General features: G+C 34.1%; 1 protein-coding gene across 2 annotated transcripts in view; it reads right to left on the minus strand.

Annotated features, from left to right (window-relative positions):
- LOC145294043 (exosome complex component MTR3-like) overlaps positions 1 to 14231 on the minus strand; it is a 167525-nt gene that overhangs the window by 31865 nt on the left and 121429 nt on the right. The window lies entirely within an intron of this gene.

The raw sequence follows: 14231 nt of genomic DNA on the forward strand, positions 1-14231 counted from the left end.
TGTCTGTGGAACTTTATACTACAGGGCTGCTTTATAGCTGACTACAAAATGGACGTTTTCAAGTCCAATGTAATTTAAGTTCTTGTTGACCTCTCCTATCAAATAATCAAATTCTAATCAATTTCCACAACTACCCATCATGATGCTATTGTCTGATCAAAATCCTGACACTCATTAACCCCTACCTTCGAGTGGCTTTCTGGACTTGATAATCAGTAACACCCTTGTAAAAGAAAAGAAAAACATACCACATAGTCATATGTTTTTATGAAGATTATGACTATATACTGACTTAAAAATTAAACTCTTAGTTTCTATTTTAACTGAGACTTGCCAACGATTTATTTAAATTGTAATGTCCACTTTTGGAAGCACGAAGCCAGCAATTCTGTGTCTCGTAAAATAACCAATCTAATTAGAAAATGGAAAATCAAGTAAAGCCAGAAGGCAACACCCAATTTTGGGAAATTCAATCCGCCATCCTAAGGGCTGTCCTCAGGCTACAGTTACATTTTTATTACATACACACATTTTATAGAAATGATTTTTAACTGAAATATTTAACTACTAGCAGGAAGACCCAACATTGCCCGGAATTGAATGATGATCAACTAACGTTTCACACTCCGATATTTTTATTGTGATCGAAATCGGTGAAATCACCTATTTTTCAATCAAATCAATGAATTATCTGTTCTTGTTGGAGGCCCATTGTAATGCACTGGGAGGAAGCTGCACATGCCTCCCCACAATGACATTGTTCACAATACATTGTAGTGTACATTGCACTGTAGAGAACCTACTGTTGATTTTATAAAATTACTTTTTTATATAATAGCTTGAATTAAAGGTTAAAATGTAAAAGTCAAGTATCAGAGTTCAATTGTACTCTAAACAGAAACATTCATATCAAACATGCCCCTGTCATATCAAAGAACCTACTATTGACTTTATATGCCAGGCCTTACTGCTTGTACAGTGATAATGGCTTGACTTTAAGTTTAAAGTGAAAAGGTCAAGTATCATGGTGCAATTGTGCTTTAATCAGAAAAATTCATTTCAAATGCATCTTTGCCATATCAAAAATCCTACTGTTGATTTTATGTCAAGCCTTTTAGTTTGTGTAGTAATAAAACTTCTCAAATGTGATGTTAGGCTGTGTAAGGTGTTAACTTTTATCAAAATCACCTGTTCCTTTTCATCAGATTATTTCGCTTATTGATACTTATTGAAGACATTCTGATACAAAACCTATCTAAGAACACTGCCAGGCACATAAAGTATCTTCGTGTGAAATTTCATAAAAATTGGCCCAACCATTTTCGAGTCCATAGGAAATGAACACACACACACTAAGTTCCTTTTATATAAATAGTAGAGATAGAGACTAGGCTGGCCAAAAGGTTTGTTCATTTTTTTTTAAAGAGGATATTATGAGTTTATGCAATTTATTTTCCATGCTCTACTTGGAAATCTCGACAATGTCTGGTTGTCAAACAGCAATCTTGTTGAACTACGGCTTTCACTTAATCATTGTTGATCATCTTTGACCAGCCTGCAAACTATTTCTGGCACACCATCCTATAATAGCATTGTCCCTATAGACATAACATGTCTTTATGGAGGTTTTTGCAGCTTTTTTTCTTTTCTGTAGTAAAAAAAAAAACATCAGATCATGATAGTGCTCTGCTTAATTTTCCATTTTAAAGCATGAATTACAAGCAAAAATGAAAGAACTACAGATTTCCAATGCCCATTTTCAAAGTTTTTCAAGGCCTTCTCCAGACAAAATGCAAGTTTTCAAAACAAAATTTGGGGTTTGTTTTACAATCCACAGCGATTCGAAAAAGTGGTAAAAAATCAAATATACAACAAATGAATGTTGCCATAGCCAATAAAAGTTACTTTGTAATCTACCTGCATCATGTTTTGGTATTTTTTTTTTCATCTCAAATATTAAGTCTCTTTACAAATTTTAAATTTCCAACCAAGTTGGCTGCCATCTTGTCCATTTATTTTTGGGGGGAGGCGGAATTCACCATTGGAGAGTCCCATCCGCACAAGGAAAGTTTCTTTTAGATTGGAGGAGGACATAAAAAATACAATTTTTAAGGCCTTTTCAAGACATTTTCAAGAAATTTTCCATACTTTCAAGGATTTTTCAAGGTAATAATAGAAATAAAGCCTTTTCAAGGCAAAAGTTAAAATTCAAAGACTTTTCAAGTCTGTACAAACCCTGTCATTACACCAAGTATAGGATTTGAATAGAAATATAAAACAATCTTTAGTAAGCCAGAAAAGATGACATTCATAAAACAAACTTTTTGGGCCAACACAATACTATGAATATATTGAACTAAAGCCCAGATATAGCGGTTACAGGTGTAGACTTTGGAACTGATATATCAGGTTCAAGTTCTGTTGGTGCTGCTGCATTATTTGCACTATTCTTTTAATGCAAATCGCTCCAGACAAGGTATGAAACCACTTAATATAAGGAGCTAACAAGAACAAAAGACGATTATCGCAAAGACAGGAGATGCCGATTGATCTTTGCTTGTACAGACCAAGACTATAGATCTGCAGTCAGCAGAAAGAATTTCATAAGCCTGCAGTTCTTGGAAAGAAGCTACTGAAATAGACTATATTACAATAAGATATCAAAACAGTGACTTGATGGAGACAACTAGACCAACAACTCAAACGAGCTGAAATAAAAGAAGCAGTGAATAGATCAGATAACTCTGAAGAACAATTTCCATAATAGTATTTATAGAAAAGACTGAGACTAGCAATATCATGCCGATGAAAAGTTTCAGAAGAAAAAGGGGAGGCAATCAAATTACAGATATGTTTCTGCACCTTATCAAGAACTATCAAATGAGACAGAGGTTCATCAGCCTATGGTCTCATCGTAGATTTAATACAGTTGGAAAAGCTACAAACCCATATGTCCTCCATCCAGTTATGGATTTCATAGTAGGACTAAATTCTCGATTGTGCAACTAATCTAGGAGAAGGAAATCTCTGAAAAAAAAAATTAAAAAATCAGTCTGCTTATCTTGATATTATTTCCATGTTCTTGGCTTCTCCTTGTCATTTGATTTAAATAATGCCAGTTCAGGAGAGGTGTGGCTTGGGATTGCACAACACTTGCTTCACTATAGACTCCTCATCGTTCAAACTCTCATACAGGGCGAGTGGGGGTATCCATTATCTATGGAGACTGAAAGGCGATTTCAGATATATCTCAAACTAAAATATTTCATCACTAGCTTCCTGTGGAGAACCTTTGCTCCTTCTTGTGGGTTAATCTGTCTAGTATGGAAATTAATAGGTTCTTCTTCGTTGTTGTAGTAGAATTCAAAACTTGAAATATTGAATTTCAAGTAAAACCAATGTTATCTATTGAATTGTCGTGTTGTAGTAATGAACATATCCAAAAATTATGAAAAACGATAAGATACAAGATTAATTATTAATGAAAACAGTTTTCGAAGACAGTAAAAATTAAGTTTTGCTAACTTGGCCAAAGATTTTTAGTTTTTAGAAAATAATTATCTCCCTTTTGTTTTGCAACAAAACTCTGGTTTCTTTTTTTTTGCAAAACTCAATTTTTGCTGATTGTTTTTGAAAACTATTTTCATTGATAACTTTCTACCTTATCGTTTTTCATAATTTTTGGATATATTCATTACTGTGACATGACAATTTAGTAGATACCATTGGTTTGACTTTAAATTCAATATTTCAATTTCCGAATTTTGCTACAATGACAAAAAGGAACCAATTAATGGTTTCCAAGGTATACAGATTTTTTTCTTTGAAAAAGAACTAATCTAAGCAGTCAGTGAATGAAAAAAAAAAAAAAAACATAAGTATAAATTCTCTTCGCTTGAGAAGAAAGTTCTTGCAGAATTTTTAACTTTGATTTCAAATGATGTATTTCCAAATAAGTTTTTGTAATAATACCTTTACTTTATATATCATTTTAAAGAGCGTTTTTTTTTTTTAAAGAAATATTTATTATCCACAAACACACGTTCCATGTTCAGTAACAATCACTAGTGTGGCTTATATAATTATATTGCCGGTCAACCCAAACAATGCCAATTCAAGAGAGGTGTGGTTAGGTAATGCACAACCACACCTCACAGTGCAAAGTAATTTCAATTCAACATTCTCAACCATTCAACCATATTAAATGTGAGAGAAATAAACGTTATATTTACGAACACTTTTCATATGTCTCTCAAAGTGCTCAACTTGAACAAAACTTTATTAATTATTTTTATACATTTTTAAACATAGTTAAGAAGGAAAAGATAATGAAATATCAAGGACTTATGTACAACATGAAAAGAAACTGGAATCTTAGGAAGATCTCCATCATTCCAGTAATTATGCTTAAATATGATACTTTAATATATGTAGATTTCATATTTATTATTAGGGAGTCAATTCTCTAACGATTATTATATTGTACCAAATATATAGTAGTGATTTCAAAAGTTTTAAAAAAATATGACTTGGGTGCTATCAACTAAGATCGAAACAAAAACATTTTGCACTCCAGCCTTGGTCGTTATAATCTGACCTAAATCCATACACATAAAAACCTAAAAAATAAGGTTGGTTAACATGTGTATTTGCGCATGTATACAGAAACAATTTAAGTGGACTTATGCCTGCCAAGGTCCAAACAACGAAACTACATGAAAATTTGCAAGCTTTTTGAAGGCTATAATACTATTCTATAGTTAAACTTTTATGACAATTAGTAAAAAAGAAACTATATTTTCAAATCAATAAAATATGCCCAAATTTGCCTACATTTGTATATATATATATATAGTGTCCTGGCAGGCTAGCTTCAGTTTTGCTGCTTTGGGTGGAATTTTGTTTAGGGTTTTTTTTTTTTTTTTTTGGCTTGGTTATCTCTCCTGTAGCTTTGCCAGACCACTAATATATATATATGTATGTAGGTTCCTCCAGTATTTGACAGACTATGGATACCCACGCGTGAAATTTTTGTGGCAGGCGGTGCACAATCACACACCACACCTCTCCTGAGTTGACATTGTTAAATACTAGTGACAACTGAAGTGTATGTACAAGACGACTGGAAACAAATGCCGAGATAAGCAGAGAGCACATACAGCACCTAGAATTCCCAAATGATCACCCCTTTAGTACTAACCAGGATCAATGTTGCTTAACTTCAGCAGTGATCTGACAAGAACCGGTGCGTCAAGACGATTATGTTGTGTGTGTGTATATATATAGATAGATAGAAATAGATAGATTTTGATAATGTAATTAGATAAGCAGTGAATGCAAACACAAGTAAAATATAATTTTTTAAAAACATTTTTATACAGAAAACTATAGCTTCTATACATATAAAAATCAAGTTTTTTCTTGTTTTACTTATATACTACAGAAATGATTATGTTAACAGAACATCCAAATATTTTTCAATAAGAGTTAAATTCGTCTATTTTCTGATACCAAAAACGATTCTTTTATTTATTTATTTTTTGGCTTTTTAGTTTTTACATTTCTGAATTTTTAACATGAACTAAAGCACGCTATTCCTGTGGATTAAATAAAAGTTTTGTCTGAAATTCCATCCAGATTCCCAAGTTTGACAAGATACACATAAAGGTCAGAGGTAACATTGGCTGAAACATTGTGCGAAAACAGTAGTCTAAATAATACAAAATATTAATACTTAATGGTATTTTTATATGTATTTTTGGATTCTGGTACAATTACTAATTCTGTTTTTAATTTCCGGTTCTGATAAAATTACAGATGCTGTTCTTTTTAACTTTCTAAATATAGAGGTGTGTGTGTGTGTGGAGAGAGCGGGCGAATTAACACAAAAACCCATGTAAAATGTGTATATATTTCCGCAAATCTAAAAATACACTTATGAGTGTGACCTATAGATTTGAGTTTTAGTGGTAGTTTAAAATCAATAAATATTCATAATTTCATCATTAATACAAGCCGTGAAAAAAAGTTTTAAACAAAAAGAAATAAAAACAATAAACTAAATCACTTTAAACATTGGAAAATAGGTACAAATTTTTCTGATTCTGATACTCCAAAAAGTTCTGATTGTTTAAAATTCTCAATTTTGATTAATTGTCCCAAAACTAATATATATATATATATATATATATATATATATATATATATATATATATATACACACACACACACAAATAATTAAATTAAAGCCTCCCTCTTTGGGTTGAGCTCTTTGTAATTATATTTTCACCCGATGCATATTTAAGCTATTAAGTGAAGCCCACTATTAATTTGTAAACAAACTGATGGTTAGAGCACTGTTGCGAAGCGCAGGTGTGGATTTAATACACACTCGAGGAGAAATATTCACAGCACCAGTTCGTGGTCTGATGGTGAGACCTGCCGACTGTCAATGCGATGCTTGTAGGTTCGATCCACGGCTGGGGAAAGGTGTATGTCTAGCCACACTGATGAGTTGTGATACTACGAAACAGTACTATATGTGGATGACAATATATACACAAATATATATATATGCTGATCGAATACCACTAGTATATATAAGTATATACATATAGGGTGTGTGTTGGAACCATCTGTTGTTTTTATGAGTAGAAAAGGAAGAGGGGACGCTGCAATCCATATTATTATTCTCTTATTACATAAATAAAACTTGCAGTAAAGCCTTTGAAAAGACAAGGCAATCCTTATAGTCAGTTAACTTTCAGAGATTGTGTGAAATTCCAACTGAAATGAAAGGATACCGTTGTTATTATTACGAGTCGGTATCAGTGATTGCTTACTGGCAATAAAAAGTGGTGTTCCCTGGAGTCTGAGTGATAACAAGCTTCCACAGATTTCCAACATTGTCCGCCTCATTCGATAAATACTACAAATTGCTTTGCATTATTGCAACAGTCGTTTACCATTCATTTTTTTCTCACTAACAACGATCGTTCTGAGGTTTTTCCCCTAAACACCAAAGCCAACAGGCGGTTGTTGAGATAGCTTGTTCTCTATTAAATGAGACATGTCTCTAGGAGGTCCACCTTCCTAAGCTTTGCCTTCTCCTTTTTAGAAAGGGTTAGTTTATTGCTAATCACCTGTGGCGTCCATAACAGGGAATGCGAACGCTTCTGTTTCAGAGGTGGATTATCTAAGGGAGATAATTCCCATTGACTAAGAAATATTTTTTTACATATTTTGATTAATTTACAGCATAATCATGTTGACACACCGATCCCCATTAGATCACCAAAGTTAAGTGGCATTGAGCCTGGTCAGTACCAGATGGGTGACCATTTGAGAATACCAGGTGTTGTGTGTGCTTTTTGCTCATCTTGACATTGTTTCCAGTCATCCTGGACTTCTTGCTACTGCAATCAGGTAGTTCTGACTCAGGAGAGGTGAGGTTTGAGATTGTGCAACCCTTGCTTCATTATTACATCTGAAGGCACTCTTACAAAGGTATCCATTATCTTCAGAGACGGAACAGAGGCTATTAATTTTGTTTAAAACTTAATTTTCCCGTGCTGATACTAACGATAAAACGATATTCATTAATATTAAACTACCAGTAAAACTAAAATCTATAGATCGTCTAGCTGAAAACACTATCAATAATTCCCCCCATCTGTGCCTAAACCTAAACGTAGATTCCATGAACAAAGCTTCTTTCTTAGAACTGCATGCCTGTGGAATTGTCTTCCGTTTTCCTGCTTTCCAGCTGACTACAATATGGTTGTCTTCAAGTCTAACGTAAACAAGTTCCTGATGAGCCGTTCCACTTGTCAACAAATTTACCGAATCTCCATTACTAACGGTTACTATATTGTCCAATTTCTACTGTACACTCTTTAACCCTCATCCTTGAGTGGCCGCTTGACCTTGATAAGTGGTGATGCCTATGTTAAAAAAAAAGAAAAAAGATCTACCACAAGTGTATTTTTATGTTTGCGAAAATATATGCATATATGACATGGGTTTTTATGGTAATAAAAAAGAAAACCGCTTTATAACTAAATATTTAGAAATTTAAGAGAAATCGGAATTGGTAATTGTATCAGAATCAGGAATTTGGAACAGAATCGGCAGGGGGGGGGGATTGGAATCGTCCTATCACTAATATTAAGACAACATTGTGAAAATAACTTTCAACTGTTATGTCTGCCGCATTGTATCTATCAACTATGTTTTTTTTTTGTGACAATAATATTAAAAGAAAAATTCCAGTTGTTCATATGGTAACGATTTTAAATTATTTGCACAAAAATAGGCTTTAAAAAGGTACAACTTTCTTTTTGTCACCCCCCTCCCCACCTCATCATTGAATGTTTACTTTCTTATTTTCAACACGTATTTGTTCATGTCTTGTAGTGTTTTGATCCCACTTCTGACTTGGGAACTGAGAAAACATAGGTGGCCCTGGGGTAGATGAGGAGTTGCATACCGTTAGTTGCGTGACATTTGAAAAATCTAATGTCCATTAGAGAATGACGTCGTAGCAAAGGCGTTTTAACTTCTACAGCCAAAAATGTTGCTGTTGTATTGTTGTTTGAAAAAATAAAAATAAAAAGATCAATTTGGTTGTGCAAATAAATTTTGGGCAGACGATTACAAAACAAATAAACAGAAAAACATATAAGGATTAGAAAAGAAACAAAATGCACTTTTTTTTTTCCTATTCTTTTTTACCATATGAACAACTAGAATTCTTCTCTTAATAGTACTGTCACCGAAAAAACAGTCTAGAGATACAATGTGAAGGACGTACCAGTTAAAATGTCAAACGTGTCATAATTGTTGTAAAAAGTATCACATTTAGCAAGACATCTTATATTATTTGTATTATTCATACTACTGTCCTCATCTTAAGTGTTATTTTCACAACGTTTCAGTCAATGTAACCTCCGAACTTCTTCAGGTGTATCTCGTAAAACTCAAGAATCTTTCTGCTGAACTTAAGAATCTGCATGGAATTTCGAATGGAACCATTTATTAAATACATGAGGGTAGCATACTGTTGTTCCATCAGACATGACCAGGTAGAAGTCCTAAGTAATTCGCCATAGCATTCTTGTACTGCGGTCATCACACTTTAACCACGTCATTACATTTCAACCATTCAGACCCGCACAAACAAATAAACAAGGACATAAAAAATATGACTAAGCATTTTTTAGGTGAATACAAAAAGCATTTATTCCATTAATTTCCCACAATGCACTTCATTGTATTTCAAAATATCACTCACGTGTCGAACATGCCCGTCAAGATGCTCTTTCACGTACGTGTCTTTGTCATCACTTGACTTTCGCTTTTTCAACCACACGGTACATTTTCTCTTTCACCACACAAAAGTCAAAACACGTCCGATCATTTCCTTTGCTCGACCACGTGCTGTCCTTTTTTTCCTCCTCATTCCCATGATGTCAGTGCGTGCACACTTGCTAATATTTTCGCAAGTCAGCAATCCTATGGCTGCTGCTGACTTTCTCACATGTGCGCCATATACACTATGTTACATTCTGAGTATTGTCCATACTGAGGATTGAACCTTCAACCTTCAGAAGAGTGTCACTGAATTTTATCAAGTACTTTACTCACTATGCCACGAATCCTTGAACACATATCTCTAACAATATTGGCAATCATGTCTTGAGCAGATGAAATTTTTTTGTCTAAAGTTTGTTGTTCCTCTGTGTTTGTTGCCACACGAAGGCCGAGTTTGACACAAGGTTGGGTTTTAATGTGGGGAAAATCTAGCTCTCTCAAATTGGACTCTCTGCATCGAGATAAAAATTAAAATTGCCTCATTCTAGAAAGATTTCTCATTCACTGAAAAAGCGCAAAAAATATGAAGTATAGCAGCAGAACACAAAAATTTATTTCTTTAAGAAAAATTTTACAATAATTATAGAACATATTAAGCACAAGACCATTCAAAAATGTGGGGAGGAGAGATCTAGGGTTAACTTTACCTAAGACTTGTCTAAGCTAGGAATCTTTCTTCACCATAACACCCCATTCACTCTAGGGGTTGTCCTACTTACAATTCAAAAATCAATTTTATATATATACCAGCAGGGAGACCCAATGTTGCCCAGAATTGAATAATGATCAACGAATATTTCACGCTCCTATATTTTTATTGTCATCAAAATACGTGAAATCCTCCAAGAGGAAGGTTCACATGCCTCCATGCAGTAACTTGGTCCCAAATATGTTATTCTACATAGCATTTTAGAGAACTTACTGTTTCTTTTATAATATTATTTTATATAAACTTCTTTCCAGTAAACGGAAAAAAAACAAAGAAATTTTTACATGTAGGGTTAGAACCTACAGACCATGCCATGCAAAAATAATAAAAAAAAAAAACGTAAATTTTCAAGTCTTATAAATTCTTTGCAATAAATGAAAAAAAAAATTATTAAATTTATGTGCGGAGTTTGAACCTACAGACCATGTTATGCAAAAAAAAAAAAAAAAAAAAAGCTATCAACTTACCCTGAGTAGAATTTTCATTGTTTCTAAGCGACGACATGGAAAAATGTCTTTACCGATGAAAGATAAAATAACGGTTTCGATTATTGATTATCGGTCATTATCAGGGGTATTCTGAGACAAAACTTAACTAAGACCATTCCCAGACTTATACACTAAAGTTCTGTAAATTTTAAAGAAAATCTGTTCAGCTGTTTCGGAGTCTATAAGGAACGAACTCACACATGTACGGAGACAAAGTTGCATTTATATAATTGTAGAGATACTACCACCCAGCATTGCCCGGTTGTAAAGTATGCTTAAATATGATATTTTGATTAATCCATATTTCATATTTATTATTATATTGGACACAATATATAGTAATGATTTAAAAAGTTTAAAAAAAAAAAAAAATGACTCTTGAGCCACCACCGAGAATCGAAACCAAAACGTTCAGCTTACGATTTACTTTTTCCTTTGATGTTAATGCGTGAGCTATGAAAATATGTTTGCTGCAAGGCTAAAAATTAAAACAAGAACTAATAGCTACTATCTTATGCATGCATATTTGTAATACTGTTGTTGGAGCTTCACCTGGCAAATTTCATTTTTTTTTACAAATTTTCACACTTTTGCACCGATTTTCCCTGGCTGATACCCAAGTATAAAGTTTTGCATGGCTTCGAATACCCTATATATTAAGTTTTATGTCTGTAGACCAAAAACTGACAGAGGAGTTTGGTAGGCAAGATTTTTTAAACAAATATATATACGCATACATAAATATATATAGAAAAAGGTTTGTGTTTATTATAACCTTTTTATGCAAATATTACACAAGTATAAATCATGTAGAATATCTGAACGAATATAATTACATGTAATAGTTAACTAAAGATGATCATCGCATAAGAAAAGCAAAAAAACTAATAGGGAATTAAAATCATTGTTTAAAAAAATATGCAAATTAGAGCTTTTGTAGATGAATGTAATTCCACGACTCATATATAAGAAAATCATATTTTCTTTTTAAATAAATAGAAAAAGTTTTTTTAATATGAATATCAATACACAAAAACCCAAATTTATAAGAGTATAGATATAGAAGATATATAAATAAATTGTCTTTTATTAACAACTAGCGGGGGTACCCGGCGTTGCCCGGGTGTTTGGAGGTGTGTGTTGGTGGTGGTGGTGGTGGGGGGGGGGTAGATCAAAACAACCCTGTTTAAAAAAAAAAAAAAAAAAACGTTGGCCGGGTGTTTGGAGGTGTAAAAGAAAAAAAAGTTTCGGTAGAAAGGTAGGCTTGAACCCCAAACCTTTGAAGCGGAGGTGGAAAGGAAATGGAAGAAAAAACCCTTGGACTCGACCATGGGAACAGATGAATTGATAAGCTTGTTAAGTTGACGTTTATAAACCGAAATTAGCAGGTGCGAGAACGTCAAGTTGCATGATGTTTGACCTAGTTTTGCGCTGGAAGCCAGTTTCTGTTTTCCCCGCTACGCGGCGATCAAAAAATATCTCAAAAATAGCTTGTAAAAGTCGGGTAAATTAAAGATAGCTGTGACCGGAGTTCCTTAGTCATAGATATTATTATTTAGACAGCATATAAAAAGTTTTAAGAAGGAGCGAGCCAACTGAGAATGACGGCCAAAAAAGCCTTTTGTAGACATACAGAAAAAGCGAACACACATACATACATACATACATTTTCGCTTATATATATATATAGATAATTTCATTCCCATGGAATGGGGGGGGGTAAAAACAAGTATTAGTAATACCCTCCCAACCCTTTCAAAATGAGTTTGATGCATTCTAAGAAGGCGTGTTCAGGCGTTTCATCAGCTGAAGTCCTGCAGCGGGACACCCAGATGAATTCACTAATCCAAAACTCTGTTGTATGGCACTGAGGAGTGACATATTCTGGGTCAATCGACAGAGAGTTGTGGGGAGATTTGTTTCATTCGAACACCAGGGGATACCGCTTGTTATTGTCAGTGATTAATCACTGATAGTGACTTGTGTGAGCAAATAATAATAACACCAATAATCGTAGGAGCCCTAGAAAAACCTTAAAAAAAAGAACGGAAGAAATTGGAATCTGAGGGAAGGCTAAGAAGATACAATGACCGGCAATAACTGAAACAACTAAAATTTTAAGGAAACCCATCAAATGCGGAAACCAACTCACATAAACTGTAGACAGTCACATGTAAGTTGCAATAGAAATATATCAATAATTTTCCCCATTCTTTATCTGTGCCTAAATCAAAACGTAGATTCCATGAAGAAAGCTTCTTTCTTAGAAGTGCACGCCCGTGGAACTCTCTTCTGTTTGCCTGTTTCCCACCTGACTACAACATGGATGTCTTCAAGTCCAACATAAACAAATTCCTGATAACCCGCCCCCTTAAGTAAGACACTATCAAATCTCCATTACTAACAATTACTACAATATTATCCCATTGATTACTGTACACGCAATAACCCGTATCCCAGAGTGGCTTCTGGGCCTTGATTAGTGGTGACTACCATGTAAAAAAAATTTCCACTACTAATGATGACAGACATGTTCTCCTTGACCACTGTACACTCATTAACTCTTATCCTCGAGTGGCGTCTGGTCCTTGATAAGTGGTGACTCCTTTGTAAAAAGAAGAACACTGGGGCATTGGGTAGGTTTTTTGCCAGCCAAACCCTAGGGAATATTAATGGCCATTGCTAGCGAGAAATCAATGGTAAGCGGCTTTTGTAATAATGTAGTCATTTGCACTGGTTATCAAAAGAAGTGGAGAGACTTGTTGTCACTTGCACTCCAGAAAACATCACAGGCTATTATCAGAGAGTGATTGCTGTGTGAGAACTAGTAAGTTAATAATAAAACGTAGAGGGGTTTTATAATTTAGACACAACAAATGTACAACTAGGTACGACAACTGCTCCTGCTGCTTCTCTGGGCATGTCATCTGAGCAAACTCTGACAATGGCCAACCACTGATTCTAAAAGCCTCAGAAGATATTTGGCAAAAATGAACGATTTATTTTAAGCCTTGAAAAAGATTTTTTTTTTTTTTTATTATTATTTTACACAGTTACAAATCTGCATTAAATAAAACTGATTTTAGTTTAGATGGACTGGCATGATGTTTTATTTTGGGAGGGTTAAAATTTACAAAGGTTAAAAAAAAAAAACAAAAAAAAAAAAAAAACATCATGCCAGTTCGTATAAACTAAATTGAGCGCTTATTATTCATTTATTTTTCAGGCTTAAAAAATCCAGTGTTTGGCAAATATCCTTTTAGAATCAGCCGTTGTTCATCATTAGAGGTTACTCAAATGACATGCCTAGAGAAGCAGCAGGAGCAGTTGCCGTACCTAGTCATCCATTTGTGGTGCGTAAATCGGTCGTACGTAAATAGTAAAACTGGACTTCCACAGGGGGTGTGGATGTGAAAAACCCACGCCCAAGCCCATTCTTGCCGCCGTGTGTGTGTGTGTGTGTGTGTGTGGATTTCCCAAACAATGGAAGCCAAAATAAGAAATGTTTGTTCAGTATGTTATGAATGAATATCAACAGCAGTGATTCAAAACAAATTTCTCAATAGGGGGTTTGTACTTACTTTACAAAAACATCTGCTAAGCAACGACTTAAACGCTATATGTTTGCTGCCATAGCAACGGAATTAGAACGATAACTGAAG

Source organism: Euprymna scolopes, chromosome 15, assembly GCF_053919585.1.
Source record: "Euprymna scolopes isolate OS-2025 chromosome 15, ASM5391958v1, whole genome shotgun sequence".
Taxonomy (NCBI): domain Eukaryota; kingdom Metazoa; phylum Mollusca; class Cephalopoda; order Sepiida; family Sepiolidae; genus Euprymna; species Euprymna scolopes.